This window comes from Equus caballus, chromosome 3 (genome assembly GCF_041296265.1).
Source record: "Equus caballus isolate H_3958 breed thoroughbred chromosome 3, TB-T2T, whole genome shotgun sequence".
Lineage (NCBI taxonomy): Eukaryota > Metazoa > Chordata > Mammalia > Perissodactyla > Equidae > Equus > Equus caballus.
In genome coordinates this window covers 57,640,529-57,665,735 of record NC_091686.1, presented here as the reverse complement: position 1 = coordinate 57,665,735, position 25,207 = coordinate 57,640,529, and the positions used below count along the sequence as shown (strand labels likewise).

Genomic DNA, 25,207 nt, shown 5'->3' with positions numbered 1-25,207 from the left:
ATGGGGCGATGACAGTGGGAATGGAAAGAGGGTATACATGAGACAGAGGGTAAAGAGGGAAGAAGTTGGTTGTTAACTTGAAACTTTTTAAATGTGCTTTATCAATTCTTGGAATGAAGAAGGAGTTTTGTCTTCCAAAACTTCATGTGCTGCAACCAGGCATCGGTTAGGATGAGGCCAAAGACAATCCAGCTCCATTTTCAGGGCTCAGCAGTTGACTCAGAGATGGAGACAATGAAAAAAGTAAAGACAAGAGGAAAACGTGTCATGTTAATTGGGAGGTCCAAAGTGTTACAGATAGCTGTGGGTTTGTGGCTTCATTTAGCAAAATGATTATAAACTTTTCTTCCTTATTTCTTCTGGAAAAATGCAGATTTACTGAATTACATGTTAACGTGTTTCATTCCATTTATTTCTTAAATTAAATATCACAAGATTATTTCAATGAAGAGGCATCTGATTTTAATCCCAATAATAAAAAACAAAACTTAAACCTTGGAATAACTGAAGCAAGTCAAATATAAGTGGTTCAAGATTGCATTATTTTAATATTTAGTAATACTGCTAAAATAGTATTCAGCAGTCGTGCTGAGTTGATTAACCTGACATCTTATAGTATTACACATCCCAAGTTTTGAAAATACTTTATGACTAATTTATGAATTTTACTTTTATCCTTCTTCTTAGTAAATATTTCAATCATATGAAATGCCGTTCTTTTATATTGCAGTGGAATCTTACATGCATGTCTAAGAAACTTAGAATTTTCTAGTTGAGATTTTCTTTAAGTGTAGCATTGAGCTTCTCATATGGCAACAGAAATGCCATTTTCTTTCTACAATTTGAGTAATCTGCTTCTAAATAGGAAAAGCGGAGAATAGGACCAAAATGCCTGTGACACTGACCTTTGGAGCAAGATTTGAAGCCAATTAAATCATTGCCATATGATGTTGTTTGGACTGTAATTGCTTTCGTAATGAGATGCAAGAAGAACAGCAGGCCCAGAGCCAAGAAGGACAGAGCTTGGAAGAGTTCAAGGCCCATCACATGATCGATTCTTACAAATTGTCCTCAGAAGAGATCTGACTTGCCCCAAGTAGTTCACAAATTGAACTGCCCAACTGTGTCTTGTGTACATTTTCTGCTTTCCAATTTTGACAGTTGCATGTCTGTTATGTTCCACTTGCTCTCTGAAAAATATTTCTCAGCTCCTTGCCTCTGCCTGTTTTCAGTCATGGATCAGTATTACTACAGCTTATCAATAATTTAAAACAAAAATATGGAAAACAACAGTAATGAGATCTCTGTAGGCATCGCACTGTCAGCAGGAAAAATGAAGACGTGGTAATGAGGAAAACATTAGTCCGATTAGGAGGGAGAGGTTCTCATTCTTTGGTGGTGGTGTAGAAGCTGCAATTACCTCTCTAAATGGTGCTTGAGATCACAAACAGCTTGGAGATAACTGGAGTTCTTCCTAATTTGATTCTCTCTTGTTATTCCATGCTTTATCAAAGTTAAGGAAGTATGCACCCAAATGTTACTAGTGCAGCCAAAATAGTTTTAGTGCTATTTCTCCAAGCCTCCTGATGATTTCTCCTTAGTTTCACTATGTGCTGAAACTTCTGAGTAGCTGAGAATGTTCTCTTCCAGTCTCGTCCCTCACCAGAACTCCTCAGCAATCACCTGCTCCCCACCTTCAAAGAGCCCCACTGGGACCATGTGGATCTTTATTGACCTTTTGTTTATATGAGTGGATTCTCTTCTTTGCTCCTCCAAGCTGGAAGTTGCAATCAAGAGAAGGGGAAAGATAAAACTGAGAGAGAGGAGTTAAAGGGAAACCAATAGAAATTATATTTGGAAACCTGAGTAGACTGGGAGAGGGGATTTTTAAAGGAAGCAAAGATAAGGTGGTCCTGATGCATGGGTCAAATGAAGAATGCATACGAGATGAAGATGGTACGAGAAAGGGGTGGAGTTTCAGCTTAAGCAAAAATATGCCCTAAATACACGTTATGCGTGTGAGAGGTAATGAAGGGGAGAGTTTCAGAAGCAGAGAACACCCCAAGGAACGGGCAATGGAGATGACTTCTTTTCACCTCAGCATGGCAGGTTTTAACCTTCTGGATGCTGGCTCCTCCGTTCCTCGGGAGAGGATCACTGTCAGTGAACCAACAGACAGATTTAAGGTATTTGCAGAGAGAGGAAAGGCCGAGTCCCTAGTAACGGCTGTATTGTGATCAACAGTGCTATTTTGTTTCTTCCCCAAAGTTCCTGTTTATGTCTCATAGCCTTTATATTGTCTTTTCAAGAACTGAGCCAGTTGGCCAGTGGCCACGGTAAAATTGCGTTGCTAGTGAGTATAAATACATCCCATCAGTGGACACATCTTTCAGTATTCTGCTTAAGCTCAGTTTTCCATTTGAAATGTCACATGGTTATGGGTGAATAGAAAACATTATTTAAGAAAAGAGGATTTGCTCGAAATAGTGTCCAAATACTAAGCTGCAGTATGGAACAATTATCCGTATCATTAAGAAATTTGGTTCTATTTTTATCTAAAAACTATTGTATGCCTTTACATTTATGCATTCATATTTGGCTCTGTTTGAGCGTTTGTCTCCTGTCCAGAAAATTGTGTAGTCCTTTTTCTATGAGAATGAGAAGGACAGAAAAGAAGGTGAGCAAAAGAAGGATGTGTGAGAGAAAATTGGATGCCCTGCTACCATCCTTCCACTTTTCTCAACCTTCTCTGTACCAAGCCTGATTAACATAAATTAACAAATATTATTATTAATAAAACTGTGGTTTCTTTAGAGGTGACAGTGCCAAGAACTTTGCATATTTATCTGAATTATTGTCTCTATTTTACAAATTAGGAAAATGAAGGGAACCGAAAGGTTAAAAATAAAAAGCCCAATGTCATGAGTGAATGGCCTGGTCCAGGTCTGTCTGCCTCCAAAGCCCATGCTTCACATTTAGGCTCTGCTGCCTTCCTTTGCAGCGGGCCCACCAACAGAGAGGGAAGCAGTTTCCTATGACACTTAAGCAGAGAATTCCTGTGTGCCTAAGAGGAAGAGACTTACTCTATACGTGTGGTTTAATTAGCGTTAACTGTGAAAATCAACAAGTTCAGGAATGCTTTTTTTTCTTAAGAAAGGAAAATCAAGATGACATGGTATAAAACTTGGAGTCTCTATGATTGTTTTTTTCAAGTAATGTTTAAAATTTTATTACATAAAAGCTTAAGTCTTCTTTTGGACAATTGATTCTCCTACTAATATCTAAAAGAAAATATCTTTAAAAGGTCGAATCTTGCAAAAATTTTATCAGTATTTTGAATATGTATTCACTGCCAGATTCTGGCGTTTTATAGTTGCAGGAAGTCAGTATTCCAAGTGGAATGATTTGGTGTAGTTATTTAGCTCTGCAAAAGCACGCAGTATAGCATTCATTTGTAATAAATCACTGACATTCTGCTATGGTGGCCAGGCCATTATTGTCTTATATTAGGAAAAACACTGAGTGCAGCAAACAAGAATTATATCCCATGTAATATTATTTGCAAGAATGATTAACTCGGGTGCCTAGGGCACTTGCATAAACAGCTGTTTCTTGTATTTTCCAGGTGATAAAACCTATTAGTTTGGCAACTTACAGAAAAGCCATTAGATCCATGCCAGCACCCCTGGAATAACTGAGGCCCATTAGGCAGGGAACTCCTCCGACAGCGAGAGGCAAGGGGCGGGAACTAGGAAAGAGGCCTGGTCTCTAAGCGTCATCCGATCAGGAAGAACGGAGAGGAGCCTAGATCCTTCCAGCGGTGGAAGGAGGTGTCCAGGATTACTTATTCATTTATTCTTAGTGTGTTCATCTGTTCATTTATTCCTTTATTTTAAAGGGATATCATGTGTTAAATACTTCTGTTTTACTCTCCTGAAATATTATTACTAGTGGGGTGACAGGCTTTAAATTTTCAGAAGTCCATGATATACTTAACAAGCAATCACAAACTTCTGCTTTCTTACCAGGCCTGAGAAAGCTAGAGTCTTCCACAGTGAAGGCCTTTACAAAATGCGAAAGCAGCAATAAACAGGATTGATATTTACATTAATATTGCATGTAACGCCCCAAAGTCAGCATCCTATATTTTCCATATCAGAGTATGTGTCACACTTTATTTATTTTTAATGTTTATTTTCTGTCTCTCCTAATACATTTTAAGATCTGTGAGGAAAAAGATTTGCAAGTTAAAAGAAAAGTATAGAATTCAGCATCATGTATTATGCTAAATGCTGCGGAGTTTATGAACAACACTGAGGGTTTCTTAAAATATTTATTGACAGTTTTTTGGGTTTTTTTTTTTTACCACCAAGAAATCTCTAAGCCACATTTTCTTTGTTCCAGCTTTTCTTTAATTTGTACCTTCTCCTACTTTATTTTAGATGCATTAGAATAAAGAGAGAGGCTGACAAGTTCTGCTTTCTGTCTACTATCGTGTGAGGGCTCTTACAAGGCAACATTGTACTCCCCTGTAACATTATTGTTCTCTGTGCAGTAATCATTGCATTAAAAGGGAGCAGATTCTGTGCAGGGATATTTAAACAATCAATGAAATGCATTCCCAAGCAATAATAATGTGAGGGAGTCACTGCAATTTGATTAGTGACCTTTTCATTCTGTGTAGAGATCACCTTTATTGATATCCTTAACCACATGAAATGCTGCTTTGATGCAGCTCCCTTAAACGCAGAGCTTGGTATTGATTGAGAAAGAAGATCTGAGATTTTGTTAGCGTCGAGCTGTTTACAGAAACAAGAGGCACGTTCCTCTTCTTTTCTCCAGCCCCCAAAGTAATTGTTGTCTTTTTTTGACCAGCAGTTGACAGAGAGGAGAAACCAAGGACATTTTCTTACTTTTCTTCTGTTTCTGTAAACAAAAAGCTATTTAAGTGAGAGAGCACTTTCTAATACTCACAGGATGGAGACATTTCATATTAGCCATGTTGGTGTGGCATAAGTATATCCCTTTTCTGTTACTGTGATTCTCAAGGATCTCTCGTCATACAGCTCCTTGTTAGTACTTTCCAGTTCAGAAAGCTTATACTACTTCTCCATGTGTTTATATTTAATCAAACCAAGTCCACTTATTTGCTGCCTTGTGAAAGGCCTGTGTTATCATAGGAAAGACCCAGAGATTTTTGCCTGTTGGCCTAAATAGCTGATTATCTGTGAAAGGTTTAATGTATATCTGCTTCCATACAATAGAAATGGAATATTTTTTAGCCTTTTAATGAATGAGAACATAGGAATCAAACCCTAAGTTTTAATTCCCAAGCTAATGTTTTAAATGAAAGTCAACTCAAGTTGAATATACTATACATTCTGGAAAAAAAGGAGTTTAGTGAAAGGTAGCTATTGTTTAAAACTGTGCTTTTCAACTTAATTTGGTGAAACTAATTTGAGAATAATTCTGTGTATTATGCATTGGATTGTGTAGTGAGTGGAATATTAGAACATGCTCGTGAGTGGAATTACGAAGTTTTTGTTTTGATTGATTCATGGAGTAAGTTCAGAGCACATCAGTGCTCTTGACGGATTCAGAATGAATAATTGATGGTTAGCAAATAAACACTAGAAAATATGGGTCAAAAGATTTACTAAGGTCCATGTGTAAAAAGATTCGTAGGGGAGGGGTAGAAAAATTCTTAAGGGTAGAAGTGTTTTCATATTCCTTTGGGCTTCCAATCACAATAGCAGTTTAAATAAATACCTGTGGGCATAGACTATTTTTTATTAGCCAACTTTTGATATATTAATAAAATGTAATTAAGTAAAAAGATTACTATGTATTTGCAGTTACAGAGGGACAAAAATTAGTAAAATAACTATGGAAGATAAGTGGGGGATAGGTAGTAAGAATGGATAGGTTGTTTATCATGAAAACTGAAAATTTGTCATGAAAACCTGTCTAATTCTAGGTTTCAAAGACAGAGACCAATTTTTTCAAATAAGTACATTTTTTTTTTTTAATCAGTGGCCATTCTCTTTTAAAACATGAAATCTCATGTACGGCATAGCCCTTTGGTAATGAAAAGTCAAGAGAATGAGACAGGAACCAGCCTAACAGGATAGGGTCATTCACAAGCCCCCTGGCCTAACTAGATAAGGCCCTTAACCATTCAGCAAGCTAAGAGAATCAGATAGGGGCCACCGAGATCCACATTCCGCAGCTTCAGGACTTTCCCCAGGCTTAGGCATGCGCCCTAGCACCCAGGAGTCGACGGATGGTGACCTTAGCCCCATTAGCATAATAAAAATCACACCCAGGGGTGGAGAGCTAGCATGCTAATACTACACACAGTGCACATGGTGGCACATTGAATAACAGCGCAAGGGCGAGAAAAACCCCACCTCTATATGCTATGACAAGGCACTCCTCCCCAGTCTTTGCCTAACAAAATCCCCACAATCCAATTCCTTAAGGAGCCTGTCACCAGTTCCTTTCCTTTCCACAGCGGCTCCCTTGTGCCTCTCTTGTGCATAAGCTGATAAACTTTTACTTTTCTACTCTGGTTTGTTGTCTCTCTTGATTTCTATCCTGGGGGACAACAAGAACCCAATGCACCAGTAACAAGTAGAGCAGAAAGAAATTTACGCTCAATAGCATGGAGTTGTTTTTTGTTTTGGGGTGGCTGTTTTGTTTTCCAGCATGAATTTGTTTTTTTCCCACCCTATGAACTATGGGTCAGAGTTTCTGCAAACATTGAAGATGTTGATTTGCTGCACTTTGCTATTGAGTCAGATTTCTTGTACTTTGCAGTCTGTTCTCAGCCTAAAATAACATCAACAATGGTAATGCAAAATCAAAATACTTAAAGCCCTGGAGGGAAATTTCATCAAAATAATGCCCCCATTTCCTAATCTTGAATATTGTGATTCAGCCATCCTCTTAGATAATAGAAGGAAGTGGAGAAGCGGGTGAGGGCTGGAAATCAGAGAATTAAGTGGAGACAAAAAAAGATAGGGAAGGAGGATAATAAAAATATTGGAAGAAGATTTTGGAATTTATTGTGCTTGCATAAAGGTCTGGGGTGAAATTTAACACACTGAAAGCACTCCTTGCTCCTTGGCTACTGCAGTGTCTCTAGGTGCATAAAAATGAACCATTCTTTTAAAATCGTTAGTGTGCAGATCTTTGCCAATCAAAGTGTAACCCTCTGACCAGCAGTATCAACCTGGAACTTGATAGAAAATCAAATTCTCAGGTCTCCACTTCCACCCCAGGGCCAAAATCAGAATCTGCATTTTTAAGTAGACCCTCAGATGTTCATATGCTTGTTAAAGACCAGAAGTACAGCTGTATGTGGCCCTGTGTTTAATGGCAGAATATGCACTTGTTCCTATGTGACCAAGGACCATGAACACAGAAGGATAGCGTGTGAAGAAAAATCTCCCAGGATGAAAATATAAATAAAAAGAAATACAGAATTTCCCACTTGTACCAAGCTCTTCCCACTAGACAAGAAATCATTAAGGTCATTCATTGGCTCTACTCTAGAAAACCAAACTACACTGGGTCCACTTGCCTTTTTCTGCTTCTCAAAGTCAAACAAAAACTTTCTTACAATTTTAACGTTCAACAAATAGTTTTAAATGGTTTGTTTATCTTTGCTAGCTCAAGTCTTCGGGTAATAATATTTTAATGTTTTGGTTTTGAATGAATTTAAATGTTTCTCCAGGTTGCACTGCTTCCAACTGTCCATTTCAATATAGATCTATGCTTTTTAGAATTTGTGTGTGTGTGTTTCATACGAGTTATGTGACTGTGATGCATTCACACACACACGCACACACACACACCACATTATGTATTCACGTGAGTGTTTCCTCGCCTTTATTACATGCTCTGAGACTAGAGCAGTTTGTGGCATCCCTGTGGAGGAGGACAAAGACTGTCTGTGTACACCAATGGCACTGGAGACTCGAACAGAGCATCTCAGCAACAACAAAACCAACCCGTGTACTTGGAAGACAGGGAGGAAAGTGACACCTGTCTTCATCATATGGATGGCTACAGAGGGGCAAGTTATGAAAGAAAAGAGAAAAAATGTGTTCAAATTTCAGTATTATATTTTAGTCAGGGCAGTAGCAAATTATTTTTGGCTAATGTTAACAAATGTCAAATATGATTCTAGAGAGAGGAGAGACTCTTCCCAAACTATGACATTTTTGTTAGGAGTTAAACTCTGTTATCCCTTTTTTTGTCCAGCAAATGATCCTCTCATGTGTGAACTGGAGAATACAGTACGTTTGTATATATAATGCTACAATGCTTACATTATTAACTTTTGTTTATAGCTTGGCCCTTGGAAGTGGCTGTTGAGGAAAGGAATTGCTCTAAACTTGAAAATCGTAAGATTTTCTAAGGGTACAGCCAAAGAAATGTACTAACTCCTGAAGAGTCGTCTTTGCTCTGAGGGAAAAATAAACAGTGTACTTACAAGGTGGGAAGCATGTCAAATAGATTCACCTTCACAGTCTCAAGAAAAGAGAGACTGTTCAGAATGCAGCTGCTGGGTTTACTGTGAACAAAGTGAAATGCATTGGCATGACAAGCTGCAAACACTAGAGTGAAATAACAACAAAAGATAAACTAATTAAGAACAAAGAAAGAAAGATGAGAATACCATGCCAAACGCAGCTTGAAAAAAATCTGAGAGAATAAAAACAAGGTTGAAATCTGATGTCCTCCACAAGTACCCAATGCTATGTATTATAAAAGAAAATGCATTACCTAAAGAAACCATGAATTCCGTAGACATGAGCTCAAAGACAGAGTGATAAACAACAGAAAGAAAATGCTTCTGAGTTGAGGAGGCTAACTGTGAACTTAAAAAGACGTTCATAAATCTAACAAATATATTAGGATCAAGAAAGATAGGAGACAGAGCTACACAAGAGATCAATGACGTGAAGAAAAGAAAGACTTGAAAAAATCATGGTGAAACCAGAGGGGAGACACAGAAATTGGATAATTAGAGAAAAGATGATAGATAAGAAGGCAGTAATTTGTATTCTTGAAGTGTAAAACCCAATACATGGACAGGGAAAAATATTTAAGGACATAATGAAAGAAAAAAAGTAGAATGAAAGGAGTACCTGAATCTTCAGATTAAATGGGGACATCAAATTGACATAAAACGTAGGCTATCTGGACGTACCCTTCTCATCCAGCATCAAGGGAAAAGGAAAAATTGTGCTGGTATCCAGATGATAAAATGAAGTTACACAGACAGGGAAAAATCAAACAAAAAAAACAGGCTTACCTCAGACCTCTTCCTAGCGATGTTGAGTGCCAGAAGATACTGGAAGTTCTGGGGATGATCAAGTGATACCAGTGAAAATGTATCCAGGCACGCTGCAGTAGAAGGATATTCTCAAATATACAATACTTAAGTCTCCTTGATGAAATTACTCCAATGTGAACTTCCTGAAACCAAAAATGAATCAAAATCAAAAACTCAAGTGCAGGAATGTGTGATAAAATTCTCATAGTGACATTGAATTAATTTAACTACAGGACTAAGATTAACAACTGGCAAAAATAGGGTTACAGAGCAGAAAATAGATATAACATTATTGTTATTACTTTGTGAATATTTATCCATAATAGAAGTATAGGAGAAAGTGAGAGGGGAGATGAGAGGAAGTATAAGCGATAATCTCCCATATTTTTACCCCGAGAACCGAAACATACTGTCAAAACTTGAAACGTATGATTAAAAACCAGAAGATATACTCTGTGTGTGTATGTGCATATATATATATTTTTTTTAATTTCCCTAACTCTGTCGGTGAGAGGGTCTAGAAGCAATGGCAGGAGTGTTTAGCACTTGTTTTCTAAATGGCATTCTCCCTTACTATAAATCAAGGTGAGAAGACTGATCTAAGTGTGGGACAGAGAAAGTATTGCTAAGCCTGAAACATCTTGTTACAAACAAAATACTCTTATTTGAGTATTAAAGTACATAGTAAAATAATTGGTTTTAACCAATAAAATAAAATAAAAACCCATGAGTTTATATTAGATAAATAAATTGGTATGACGGGAAAGCTCTTTCTTACAATAGAATGCCAATTAATAAATATAGAAGGAATGAAAGAGAAAATCATCAGTGGATCCTAAAGCTACTGGGTAGGGTTATGATAAGAAAATGGATCAAAGCTAACTTCATCAGTGTCACAGCAGTCTGACATCATGTGCCTCTTGATAGGATGCAGTGAGAAGGACATAACATAACTTCTCTGGCATTTCTGCTAAAAATGCATAACCTGAATCTAATCATGAGGAAATATTAGGCAAATCCAAACAGAGACAGTCTATAAAATAATTTGCTTGTATACTTAAAAAATTTCAAGGTCAGTAAAGACAAAGAAAGGTTAAGGAAATGTTCCAAGTTAAAGAAAAATACAGAAAAATGGCACTAAGTACAATGTGTGACTTGGATTGGATCCTGAAACGGAGAAATATTATAGCCTTAAAGGACATTACTGGGACAATTTACAAATTTGAATATGGACTGTTAATTAGATAATGATGTTGATCAATGTGAAATTTCATAATTTTGAGAAATGTCCTGAAACTATGTGAGAAAATATCCTTGCTCTTAGGACGTACATGCTGTGTACTGAAAAAGGTACACATTGTTTCCAACCTACTCTCTGTAGTTCAGAAAAAAATAATATGCACATCCATAGATTGAAAGAAGGAAATTGGTAGATCTGAGTAGAGGGCATATGGATTTTACTTGTAGTATTCTTATAATCTTTCTGTAATTTGAAATTATTCCAAAATAAAGTTACAAAAACCTAATGATGACTCATATCTCTCTTATAGCCCTTCCATCTTTGCACAATTATTTGTTACCACATCCATCCAAGTGAAAACAGGCATCTCCAAAATTTTTCACTCAACAGCATATCCTAATGCATGTATGTTTCATTAATTTGTTTATAAACTACACACACACTACTAATACTTCTGAAATTTCATTGAAATGCCACAGGTCTCAGTCTTTGTTCATCTTTTCTAACTATACTCACTCTTCTGGCGATCTCATCTGTTCTTATATCTTTAAATATCATCTACTCGTCAACAACAAATTGGGTTTGAAGATTAGAAACACTCTAACATTCCACAACAAATTCCAATGACATCTCTCCCCATGACCAAAATACGTATTCTCTCATGGGAAGATTTTACTAACATAGATGATGATAGATTCATTGAATAAAGTGAAGAAAAAAATTAGAGTTGAAGTTGATTGGAAGACAAAGGAACTATCAACTGTAGTTTCCAGGATGAAAACAAAGAATATATTGCCTAAAATTTCTCTTTTTTTAAGCTAGTAGGTTGATATTTGTAATTTCTTTTTCAATTTTTTGTTCTTCTTCTCCCCAAAGCCCCCCAGTACATAGTTGTATATCTTAGTTGTAGGTCCTTCTGGTTCTGCTATATGGGCCGCCACCTCAGCATGGCTTGATGAGTGGTGCTAGGTCCATGCCCAGGATCTGAATCGGCAAAACCCTGGGCCACTGAAGCAGAGTGCATGAACTTAACCAGTCAGCTATGGGGCCAGCCCCTGACTAAAATTTCTAAGAAAAATAAAATTATTTTCTGGATAGGCTAAACGTGACAGTAGTTATCTTACCAGTTCAATAACTGCTGGCTAAGGCTGGCTTAAGATAGTGGGTTTTTTCTAGACAGTCTGTGGGAAATATGCATTGATATCTCTTAATGTCAAACACTGTAAATTCTACAAGGATAGTGGAATTAATAGATCCCAGAAAAGTGTTGGTTCCCCACTACAGAGTCCAATTTATGATGAACGAGGGTGATATATTCAAGTCAGACTTTTTATTGCTCAGTGGTCGTATAGTGATGATGAAAAATACAGGATTCAGGTTTGAAACACATATATCCTTACACAAAAGCAATCATTAAGAGACATTCAAAGAAGCAATTCTTGAACACTTGATAAAAAGAGGAATGGATACTAGGGATGTCAATTCACATGTGGCTGTTTCCTGGCAGCTTCTCCCACATTGATGAGATTAGGGCCCTTGGTGTGATTCATCCATTCATTCCAACCAGTAAACATTTACTAAGTACCCATCTTGCTAAGTGTCTTAACTGCCAGTAAGATACCATTGCACTTATTTTTCTTGGCCGCCTAAAAGTTGTACAGATAAGTCCAAGGGTTTAAGAATGGAGAAGGGAGTTTTTATGTTGGGAAAGGAAGACACATTTATTATTATGCTTGCTTGCTTGCTTGTCTCTAAAGATCAACAAATTTAATAACTTAGCTAAATGTTGGAAAAGGGGAGATAACTTTTTCTTTTTCAGAAACAGATTTGTGGATACATCTATGTATATACTATACATGTGTGAAAATACGTATGCAGACAAAGAGAGAATCTGGATGGATGCGCAGCAAACTATTGATAGTGGTTAACCCTTTAGAATAGTATCGGTGAGGGTTGAGAGGGTAGGAACATTAAATACTTCTTTGTTGTTTATATTTTTTATAAAGAAATATGTTACTTCTGTGTTGAAAAGTAATCAAAATATGAGAAAAAAGTTGGGTTTCCTTACGTTTGGTTGCATTGAAGCTTGAGGTCCAAAAGCCCAGGATTGATGGGCAATTCATTTTCATTCTTTTCTGAACCAGGCATGTGTATCTAGGAACTTGTCCAAGATTACAGACCAGGGAGGCGCCTCCTCTGTTCATTGCCAAATTCTACCTTGTAAATGTGGATCCATTCTTTCCTTGTGAAAAATGACAGTGGAGGTAAACAACTTTGCACTTCTGGGAGAACTCTTCTTTTTCCTGTATAAATTCAGGAAGCTTGATCCTCAGCCTGTTTTGGGAGCCCAAATAAGCTTAATAGTTAAAAATTATTAAGCACAAGGTGGCTCAGCATTTTATATCTGATGATTTTTCCCGTCAGAAAATTTTAACAGTCCTCCTATTATATACTAAAGAAGAAAATGTCTCCCCACGGCCTATTCTTGCAAGTCTTAAACAATCATTGCTATTGTTACCATTACAGTTGTTTTGTCAATAACTGGCTGTTTCAACTTCTTTATGATGCAACAGATATCTTCTCAATCCTCATAGATAAATAAACTTTAAGCAAATTTAAAACATATGGGAGATAATTATCTCAGCGAATAGTCGAATTTCACATCTGAAAGAACCTCCAAATAATCTTCCTAAATCATCTCATTTTATGCAGGAGAAAACTAAGCCCTAATGAAGTGTTTTGTCCAAGGTCACTCAGCTAGTTGCTGGCAGAACCAAGGTTGGACACCTAATCAATTTTGGCTGATACCTCCTATCTGTACCTGGGAATGTTTGCTTCCCAAGCTATCCCCATCCTTCTCTTAGTCTAGCCTAGTAAGGAACCTTGAGGAAGGATGGATGGAAGGGAGGAAGGATGTCCTCATCTCAGTAAAGACTTTGGGAGTGGACAAGAGAGTAGAGCAAGATTTTATTCACTTTGGTGTTTATTAATATTGACTCAGTCATGGTTAATACATTGAAAAATAAAGCCTGTGCTTATTTGTAATAATCAGAATAGCTAGGGGCAAACATTTATACCAATATCTTTATATGTTATAGCCAAAATGTTTATGTGAATACATTACTTTATATGGGAGACGAGACACTTTATAATTATCTGTGATTCTCTTATAATAAAGTATCATTTTTCATTGTCCTGTATCATTTTTTAATAAAATAAGCTGTGGAACTAAAATAATTAATATATCTCAAATGGTTCAGTTGAAACTTTGTATGTGTATTGAACACCTTGTCCATGTTGGGTAAGAATTCTTGACTTTTCTTGTCTTGCCTCCAAACAATAGGAGCCAGTTACTCTAAAACCTATGACCTCATTCTTGATACACTCGTCATCTGAAGGTCAGGCTTAATGCTGACCTCCAGGTAGGGTGGCATGTATCCAGGTTTGCCTATAAGAGCTGTGGTTTTTATCTTCTATCTTATTGTAATTAATAATAGTGCCTCCTTTTACTCTCAAGGAATCAAGATTTGGATGGTCAAGTATATGGTTATTCTACCCATAGTGGATGTAAAATGTGCTAGAGAAAGAATTTTCCTACCCCAACTTTAAGACAAATCTCAGCATTTTTTCTTGTCTGAGCTATGTCTACCCCTTTCTGTTTTCAATGTCTTAAGAGTTTTACCTCTTGCCTTCCTAGATGCACTGAAACTGATTTATCTTTCAAACTCCATTCTTCTCAAAGCTCAATATTTGACTTGATTGAACTAGGTTATCTGCCGAGTCCACTTTTATTTTGTTTCAACTGGCTGTTGTAGTGTAGAGTGTGAATAAATCTTCCAGGCTTAGAAATAATAGATGATCAAGAGAAATTTGATGAAGGATTTGTGCTTTGCAGGGTAGCTAAGTATGTAGTTCCATAGAAACAGTGCAAATACAGTTGTTTGTGTGTTGGATCTCAAATCCGAGCACACTGATGCCTAGAAAACCTACACAATTCTGCATATGGAATCTGTTAAGATACTGCCAAATTATACTGCAAACGGTCTCTTCAAGGCTAGGCACCCAAGTGTAAGAAGGGGTCCAAAATTTATGACCTCCTTAAAGGGACAGGTGATTTAATGTAAAGAATCTGGGCTTTGTAGTCAGATGGACATGAGTTCAAATTCTGCTATCACTCTTTCGAGACGTGTGCCTCCGCTTCCTCATCTGTCAGCGGAGAGAACTTAGAAAAACACTCTTTTACATAATGAGAACTTACTACATTTTCATGCAATTCTAATACTGGATACCTTTTTCCCTATTGATTTTATAGACGTTTTGAAAGTAAGTTTGCCTTTCCCAAATCTTTCTTCCTGTGGAAAAATTTAAATTTCTCTTGAGGCCATCTCTGTCCCTAATGCCTAATTTCAGACCATCTCAATGTCTTACTTGAATAAAGAAACAACCTCTTAAATAGTCCTTTAGACCCCCTGTCCCTAAATGCATTCTCCACTTAGGATTCTAAAAACAAAATATCCCCAAATCCTTCAGTAGCTACCCATTGCCTTCAGGATAAAAACCAAATTCCTGAGCCTGGCTTTTGCCTATATTTCCTTCTGAGTATTTTATCTGTTAGTCTATGTCTTTCTTTGTACATTCCAGCTCTGTGGAACTACTTGAAGTGACCCAGGTGTGCCCTATCACCTGCCTGGAATGTAACCCTCTCTCTTTCTGCTTTCAAAATATGTCTTGGTTTCGTCTCCTCAAGGAAGGCTTCTTTCGTTACTTCCCACCTCTGTTCCTTGCTTTCATGCACCTCCTGTAATCCTGTGCCGATCTCACCAATAGTCGTCTGTAAACTTCTCCCTTCTCCACTTCCAAAGGGTAAGCTTCCTGACGTAGGATTTTGTCTTTTTCTTTATACCCAGGCATTGCACATTATATGGACTCAATAAATATGGCTTCAATAAATTGAAGGAAGGAAAGAAAGGATGAAAGGAGGGGAGGAAAGAAGAAGCTTTTACCATATTTTCCTGGGGAAATTTGTATTCTGGAAGATATACAATAAAAAGAAATATTATCATCTCGTGAGATAACAAGGAATAATTATAGAAACCTCATTACCTAACACAAGGCCTTGTCCATAGAAGAGAATCAATAAATATTGGTAGCTTTGATACATTGACTAAATAAATGCCACTTATGTACTTAGATAAATATATAGTCAGTACCATAGGAAAAGGCCACTTTTTTCAAAAATGATTTTAAGTGATGTTATTTGCCACTGAGTAGCAACAGTGTTCAGACCAAAAATTTTCTCTGGCTGGGGGTCCTGAGGGGACAGCTGCTGTGGCGCGTGGGAAAACTCATTTTCTTCCCAACAAACACTCGTCCTCTCTTTGCCTGCCTCACACAGCCTCTTTGTAGCCATCACACAGCTACCTTTCTGATGTGGCTGGATGGAGTGTGTTGAGCCAGTCATGTTATTCCACAATGTGTCTGAGCCCAGGACCCAGAGAGGCTGACTCACCAGAACAAGTAATTATGAAGCAGTAGGACATCAGACAGGAGAGGAAATCTAATTTACAGCTCGCTGGAGAGCTCTGAATCAGTGTGGACGAGAAATGAGATGGGAGATTAAATTATCTGTGAGCTCACCTCTCTAAAATTATTTAGTCTGCCCCCTTTTCATTTAGAAAACATATGTTGTGAATGCAAGGCTTTAGCTTCTGCTCCTGAAGAGTTGGCAGCTGAGAGCAGTTTCTTGAAACCACCTGGAAAGGATAGAATTAGCTTTAGGCTATCTGCTAATTTCATAAGGGCAACTATTGCAGAGTTCAGGAAACAAAGATGGCCGGAAGCTCTTAGGACCTTCTTGCAAACGGGATTGCATATCTAGTTAGGTGTAAATATCCACAGAAGATATTCTGGCAAGTCAAGGATATATTCTGGCCTTTGCGATAACAAAATTCAAGGGCTTAGAGGCACCTTGTGTAGATACTGCTACCTCAAGCCCAGCGAGAGCTCTTTCCTTGTTTCCGGCAATGCCTAGCTGCTGAGCCACAGGGCGTTTACAGAGTTCAGTCAATTGCAGAAGTAGATTCATCTTTGCCTTCATGCCAACGGCTTATGTTAGATGTTTGTTGACTGAAGAGTAGTAACCCAGGCAGGAAATATAATTAATTCATTCAAGTAATATTTGTCAAATGCCTATTTTATAGTAGACACTGTTCAGAACACGGGGAATAATGTGGTTTAAAAACCCTAAATCTTGTGTTTCTGGTCTTATTTATAACTTCTGATACATTTCTGATCTTATAAAATTTATTCTAGAAGAGATACAGTAAACTGACTAACTAATTAAATGAATGAATAAGTAAAAAAGAACCAAAGGTCATTTCAGATACTGGTAAGGGCTATGAAGAAAAATCAAAATAGGGAAATGGGGTAGAGAGTATGTGTCTGTGGCGGGGAGGATGGTTAGCTAGAGTGGTCAGGACATCTTTTTTCTGGGGTGGTACCTTTTGAGATGAGTCTTGAATGCTGAGAAGGAGTTAGTCCTGTGAAGATATGAGGAAGGAACATTATAGAACAGCAGGTTAGGAAAGCAGTAGGAAAGACAAACAGGGGTCAAGTTATATAGGACCTAGGAGGTCATGGTTGAGCATTTGGATTTATACTGAGGGCAATGGGAAGCCATCGCAGGGATGAAGCAGGGGAATGATGGGAAAGCTTTGGATAATATGAAGCAAGAGAATAATGAGAAACTATTGGGGGATATGAAGCAAAGGAATGATGGGAAACCATTAGAGGGTATGAAGAGGGGATAATTACTCTGGCTGCTGGGAAGAGATTGGATTGTGAGAGGAGACGGGCAACAAAGTAAGCATGAGCTTGAGTTGGTTTAAGAGAGTTGATACTTAAGGTTTTTATGTGCTTCAGTTCCCTGGGACTGTTAAAACTTCCATGTATGAAATCTCCTGAGCACAGAGTATTATAACCCAGTAGCTGTTCGTGCAGTCACTTCCCTTCACTGCTGTCACAAAAGAGCGCTCTGGGATTCCTTAGTAAAAGCTTTCTTCTAGTGTTACTGTGAACCTGCAGACTGAGAGGAGGAGATCAAGAGTTAGAGGGTTCCCACTGCCTCGCCTGTGGTAACATGGTCTGCCCTGGAGTTCACCTCTGCTGTAAGTACTTCCCCCATCAGTGAAATTCAACGCCGCAGGTCCAGCCTTCATAACACAGGAACCGTTCCCCTCTAAACTACCCTGGGATTCTGAAATTCAGAGCACGCCCAGAGTAGGCCAACTTGGAGTGTGTCCAAGAGCCCTAAATATAGAAGGACAAAAACTTTTAAATAGTTGTATATCATTATGCTATTTTAGCTTGTGTTGAATTCACATGTTGGTAGCACAAGCTCCCCTTCCAATCTGTAGAAAAGAACCATGTCATGAATTACAAAGTAAATTTGAGGGCCAATTTCCTGTTGCTTGCACTGGTCACCAAAATTGCTGGTTCTCTCTCTGCTTAACCTATTTCGAGAAACTTTGGTTCTTGAATTCAATGCCTATAATCTATTATCTGTGGCTCAGCCCGCTTCTGTTCTAAACAACCTGCTTGTACGTGACTTCTCTTTTTGCCTTCCTTCCTGAGTCCACTCAACAGCCCTGAATCACCCTGACTCATTTCATTTAAATCTGTGTCTTCCTCACAGCCTACTTCGCTTCCAGGTTTTACTCTTATTTTCTTCCTGCTCCTTCTAACAGATGAAAGGCAAAATGTTCAAATCAAAAATAAAGTTTCAGAAGTAAAAGAAAAATACGGCATACTTTCAGTAAACCAAATAATATGTATCAATGTGTCAAACTCTTATCACATTTGACAATTAGTATTATGTATAAATGTAGTTGTTAATGTCCTTTGGGATTTACCTTTGCATAGAGCTCAATTAGACAATGAAAGAAGTATAGGATCCTGCTATTGTGTTAAAAAGCACAAACTATGGTTTTACAAAGTTTCTGTCTCAACATTTTCGTGTTTTGAATCTCAATTGCTTATTTGTCAGGATTGGAAAATTGATATAATACCCATTAGTTATTCAACATTTTGGAAAATATATTTCAAAAAATCTAATTGTCATTTAAAAAGAATACTTTTATAATTATTTGGTCACGATTACATTGCTTTCTGCCAAAGACGAGGGCAAGTGTAGATACAACTTGATCTTAAAGAATGAATTTGAAAATGGGTCTTTAATGATCTGACCATTTGCTAATTGTGCCTTTAAATTGTGGCATCTGAAGTAGATTTGTCTTTAATATTTCAAGGAGCCAGATCAAATAGAAAGATTAACAGTGACCAGAGCAATTTCAATCTGGTCCACTTCATATTTTGGCTTATCTGACCCCAGGATGGATGTTGAGAGTGGGCAACTCAGTGGATAGGATGTAAATAAACTTTGGGCTTAAAGTGTGAGAATGGGTTAAAAGGTAGCTATACAAAATTGACTTTACTGTAGCCCTTTGATGCTATTTGAAAATTATGCACTTCTCTAAAAGAGCTATTGCTTGTCAGTTACAAAATTCCACAAAGGAAGGATGAGGTAGGTTTATAAATGTTCAATTAATTTATGTTAAATAAGTGAGTTAATGAAAGAACGAATACATTTCAGAAAGGAAAAATTTTTTTAAATTATTATAACAAGGACATCACTCATTCAGTTAGAGGAAAATAATTTCTTCATAAATAAGTAGGAAATGTTATATGAAAGACACCAAATAAAAATTATTATGCTGCTTCTCTTTTATTTAACAAAATATATAATCAATAATAATTAAGAATAAATTTGTATGTGTGGTAAAAAAAATCTTGACAAATTGGAAGTGGGAATTTGTGGTGATAATAATGTATGTGTTTCAGTTTAAGACTCATGTAACAATGTTGCTGATACTGACTAGAAAATTGTAACGACTTACTGTGACTCCTGTCACAGCCCCATCTCTTACAGACATAGTCCTCTGTGAGGACTAAGGGATGTTAACGTCCCCTGAAAAATGGCAACTCCTGAGACGTAAAAATATTCTGGGAAATCAGCGAAGGAAAAGATTATTTCCTAGGTATACAAAAAAGTTGGGCATTATAGAGAAAGTTTCAGTATTAAGGATTTTGAAGTGGAGGGAAATGTTTTCCCTGAGAAGAGATGGTTCTCACACTGTAATTGTGTTACTGCCACCTCCCTGGGGTGTTCGACAAGGATACAGCAGCGAAAGGTAAACCATTTCCCCTCAGGTAGGCTAAAGTAGTGGAAAGAGCATTGAATTGGGAGTTGTGAAACCTGGTAACTATTCTTAACTGCAGCACTAATTAGCTATGAGCATGACCTTGTGCAAATATTTTCTCTGGGCATCTGTTTCCTAATCTATAAAATGAGGGCATTGGGCTAAGTTATATTTAAGGTCCTGATGTGCTTTCTGTGGTTCTCATCTCTTCTCTTCTTCTTCTTCTTCTTCTTCTTTTTTTCTTTTTCTAAATGCTCAAATACTACATTATTTAAGGTATATTTCCTAGTAGTTTTTTTCTCCCCTCTCTGTCTCTTTCTTCAATATATGGGATAGGAGGATACTGACTAAGTCTGAGGAGAAGGAGGAGGAAGAAAATTAACAACAGGAAGGGTTTATATCCCCCTCTACAAGAAAACTTAAATATAGCTACCACCGCTTTGAAAGGAATGGTTTATGTCCAAACAGCATTTTCCAGACAAGCTCTGTACTTTTTTGCCAGCAGAATTAACTTTAAACTGAAGGCAGTAGACAGTTAAACAAGAGTCGGCACTGGAAACAGCTGTGAGTAGACAAGACCAGTTACTTATAAGGTACTGTTTTTCGCTCATTGAAATCTCCTTCAGGGTTCATTGGTTTCGGGCACCAGCATTCCATGGTCATTTGACCTTTTTCCCCCACCTAGTCTCTATTCTGAGAGAAAACACACTCTTTAAAATAGCTCCTTAGCTGTGTCGTTTTGTGGCTGTTGATATTTGAAGCTACTAGGATTTTGCTTTGTTTTGTTTTGAGGAACCTAAGGACTGGTGTTGTTATTTTATTTTGAAGCTTAGTTTAGCTTTGTTCTTTGTTGTATCTTGTCATGGGTGGTTTTCTGTTTTGTTGTTCATGTCAGATAAAGAGGGATATGCTTTCTTGTTACAGAACGTACAGAATGCTCTTGACTGAGCGGGAGGGATAGCTTAGTGCCTCGTCAGCTTGAAGTATAGAACCAATATAGAGCCAATCAGATAAGGAGACCAGGACAGGGCAGCTCCAGGCACTTGAACTGGCTCGCTGGAGGCTCCCTGACCTCGTCACAGCTTGGTGGGTCCGACTTGGAAAACACACGTTTTTGAATTGGGGTTTTAACCCTAAGTTTGCTTCTATATTTAATTGTTAATTTTAACCTTTCCTTCACTCCTATTTATTTTCAAAAATTCTGGTAAGCCTGCTTTTTTTTTTTTTTTTTTTTTAATGAAGTTTCTCTTGTATAAGCTCATCCAACTTAAGGGGCCAACATTTCTAAGAGTGATATTTGCAGTAAGATTTCAAATCCCTGAGCTATGGAGGGGCTCTCAGAGCAGAAGGCAAATAGCCCAAAGTGGCAGTGGAGGAGACAGAAAGGACCCTGTGTACCTCTGTCATCTGAGTTGTCACTCTTTCCTCAGAGGCCTGGCTAGCTAATATGTAATATTTGCTGCTGGTCAATAAACAAATAATGGAGACAATTAACGAGTTCTGCTTATGTGGACTTGCCAAAAAGTGAAGCTTACAAATTTACTGCTGAAAATTCCAAAGGTTTTAGAAAGAATTTAGCCATTTGGGGATAATTATCTTTCTGAGATCCACTATGTGTTTCGATATCTCTCTGGGATCGACTAAATTCAATTTAATGTTGTCTGAATTGCTCAGCATTCTCATCACGGATACTCATTGTAGAATTACTCTATAATGTAATAGTACTCTGGGGGCCTCTTTGGGGGTGTGTAAGGCTATTACTTCTTATGTCAAAAGGTCACATAATCACTGTGCTTTTTGAAACTGTTTTATTATTTTTATAGGACTTTTTTTTCTCCTGGGTCCACTGTCCATCTGGATGGGTGACTTCTTTACTTATTGGTGTGGACAGTTTGCATTCCTCTGACAACTGCCTATAACTTCAACCACTCCTTTATAATTATCATTTCTTTTGTGCTGTGCACAAGACGACCAGAAAAAAATAAGTTGATAAAATATTATGGAAGGAAAGAGAGGCCAGGAGGGACCAGGAGATTCTCTGATGAGAAAAGTGCATGAGCCAAAGTGCACAGACACAGTAACATCTATTTTAGGTGCTCAGGAGACTTTTGGTTGGTGTCCAAGTTCTCAGTTGTGTTCTGTAGTAGAAGTTGCCATGGAAGTGGCTCTGGGATAAGTAAGGCATTACTGCATCTGATACAGAAAGTGCTGTTTGTTCTCTTTTTTATAAACTTACTGGAGGTATGTGTCAAAGAATCAATGACTAACCAGCTTCCAAGGGGCAAACTTAGTATTAATCAAGTATTAAGTACTTTATTTTAGTCCCATTCACACATATGCAGTCACGCATGCATGACTGAGAAATAGCATAATAACGCTTTGCAGGAAGAAGTTAGAGAAAAGGAAAAAAATTCCCCGTCTAGTCAATGCAGTTCTTCTTTGTGGAGATTATGCTTTAGGAAAACAAAAAAGAATAATGCAAGGTTAATTATCTCAATGGTATCTTGATTTCTTTAACTGTATGCTCACTTCCTTGTAACTTCTTTTAAGCTGAACATATTATAAAGCATTGAATTTACTAGCAGAATTATGTTTTCTTATCTTCCAATATTTTTTATATTGTGCATTTCAGAGCAAAATGAATCACTGGTCTCTCAATGACCTTGATAATTAATCCCACTCTACACAAGAAAAAAAGTTAAAACTGGATATATTAGATAGAAACATGAAGATATATACTGAGTCCAGGGCAATTCTAAATTCTAACTTTAATTAGAGTCCACTGCTAATTACTTGATCATACAGCTTTATTTAGAATTATGTTGTGAGGCCTTTTGTGTTAGAGGTACTTTTTTGTTTAAGGTATTTTTTTAAATACAAGTTTCGCATAGAAATTGTTCCTGGATGTTAAAGCATCTTGTGGTGCATGTGACAAACTCTTTCTATTTGAAACAATGAATTAGGGACTGTCTTTCGTCTGCAACAGTGAATTTAGGGTCCATATAAGTTTAGAAGCATTGTCTGAAAACTAGAGATTCTGCTTCCTTTTGCTATTTTTTTCTGTTAAATGGCATGAATTATTTTAAAATAAAATGTTATCCCAATTGAAACACAACTCTTTCTAACTGAAAATATACTATTCTAAGTCAATGCAGTAAAGCTTTTCTTTACTTGACTGAGTCAGTTTAATCAAAATTTAATTTTCACATTCATACCTAATTAGAAAATTTGACATCTGAAGGAAGTTGTATTTTATAATGAGAACACTACTCCCACAAGGCATAAACTTAAAATTACTGAAAACTCATTGCTGTTATGAATACACACTTAGGAAGACTTCTATTTAGAAAATGCTTTTTAAAACTAGAAAAGGAAGAAACCACTGAAATAAAGTAATGCATGTTAGTGTTCACTGATAATGCCTTATAAGGGTCTTTTTAAATATAACCTCATGAGAATTCTCCAGAAGCCTCAGAACCTAACTCCTCATAAACTAGAATTCAGTGAGCAAGATGTATGGTTTGCAAGGAGCTGTCAAGCTTAATACTGTAGACTGTGGCCAGGGGAGAGAAGCTATGGGTATTTTCTTAGTTGTTAAACAGAGAAAGATAATTACTTTGTTCTCATAAAAATCCACATTTAGTTCATTTTCAATTACAACTTCTCAGAAAAGAGCTCCAACTGACTGAAGGATGTCCTTATATATTGGCCTTTGTTTAATATACTAAGTTGATACTTCTGGACAATTTAAGAGATTCTGTAGTCAAAGACCAGGGTTCTTTTTGTACATCTTAGTTACGCAATAAATGTTTGTTGAATGAATATAACCTCAAATCCTTAAGTTAAAAGGGCATTAACAACTAAAATGATACTAAAACCATTATGTCTTACTTCTAATTTTATTATTGGAGCATTTGTTATTCAGTTTACTGTTGGATCCTGCTAAAACATGAAAACTTTATTAAGCAATGACATTTAATAAATTGTGAAATTGCTATTAGCAAACAGTAATTTGGAACTATAAATTGCTATGAAGAAAAAATCTCAGTAGAGTTTGAGGGCATGAAGGTGTCAGCCTTCTTCCTGAACCTTTTTTTGTGTTGTTTATTTTGTGGACTTGTGGAATTTATGATACACTTACTACAGGCAGATACTGCTATTATTTTATTTTGTTAATATTATTTATTTAATTATTTTATTAGAAAAAACAGCAGGTTATTAAAAGAACAAATAGATGTGGCTGAGTCTAAGACAATTTTACAGGCCCAAAATTATTTTGGTGATCTTACTATTTTTAAAAGTAATTTTTAAAGATTATATAAGCTAGAGAGCTCTAGGCAAATCCTTCCAAACTAACAAAAATAATAATAATAATCCTAAGGAGCAATTTCCATTTTGCTTTAGCTTCTCTCTCCAACATGCTTGCTTTTGAATATGTTTAATACCAATGGTGTCTTCTGCGGTGCCTCTCTGCAGCACGGTGCTAGAACCACAGGGAAGAGAGCATCCCTATTCCTCCATCTCCACACCTGAAAACGTTACAAGTAGAACTGAATACAGTCGAAATGAAGACAACAACCTTCCTGTAAACCCTGGGTGTAAAATGCCCTACATCACTCACACGGGAATTAACAAATTATAATAATTATGAAGAAAGAGACAATAGAAAAGGAAAATAAATTATTATCACTAATTCCACTCTCTAGTGGATTAATGCCTTTTGTTAGATTAATGTCTGTGTCTGTGTACATAATATGGTATCAATATCTTGTTTCATGTTATTTTTACACAATTGGCTTAACTGCAAATTTGGATGCCGTCTTTTTTCATTTAACATTTCATTGGTAACTTTTCTTTAGCATTCAGAATACTTTGAAAAAGAACCTTTTCTATATCATTCAGGATACTTTGAAACTATTCACAGCTGTATGATATTCTATTCTATGGCTACACTGTACATAATAGAACATGTCCCCCATTATTGTAATGACTTAGAAATTAGCAAGTTCTTTTTACACAATAAGGAAACTAAATACGGAAATATTCCTCATCTAGAACTTAGGCTTCCTGCTTTCAGTCTAATTTCTGTATTCATCCAGAAGCAGTGGTGACTGGTGATAAATTTATTCAGGGCAAGAGGTGAAAGCGTAATTTCCTTCTGTCTGAGTAAGAGGTCAACCATGTACCCTAGTCTGAAAACCCCCAGGGAGCGGGAGTGTTCTCATACTCAAGAAAGAGCTCAAGACTCCACGCCAGAGGTCTTTATTACACAAGGGGTGATAAACAGATAATAGCTATGGGAACATTTTAAAATAGCTGTCATTTCGTTAATGAGTATTGGCTAAAGCATTTCCTGGGCCACTG

At 37.0% G+C, this 25,207-nt stretch overlaps 1 protein-coding gene across 8 annotated transcripts in view; it reads left to right on the top strand.

Moving 5' to 3' along the window:
* ARHGAP24 (Rho GTPase activating protein 24) overlaps positions 1-25,207 on the top strand; it is a 719,869-nt gene that overhangs the window by 497,864 nt on the left and 196,798 nt on the right. The window contains exon 1 of one of the 8 annotated variants that reach the window (XM_070263505.1): positions 17,564-17,752. The exons of 5 other annotated variants lie outside the window; for them this stretch is intronic. The gene's annotated coding sequence lies outside the window, so the exon portion shown is untranslated. Of the gene's footprint in view, positions 1-17,563; positions 17,753-20,157; positions 20,437-25,207 lie in introns of those variants that run through there. 2 more of the 8 variants (XM_070263502.1, XM_070263504.1) reach the window with 2 other exon arrangements.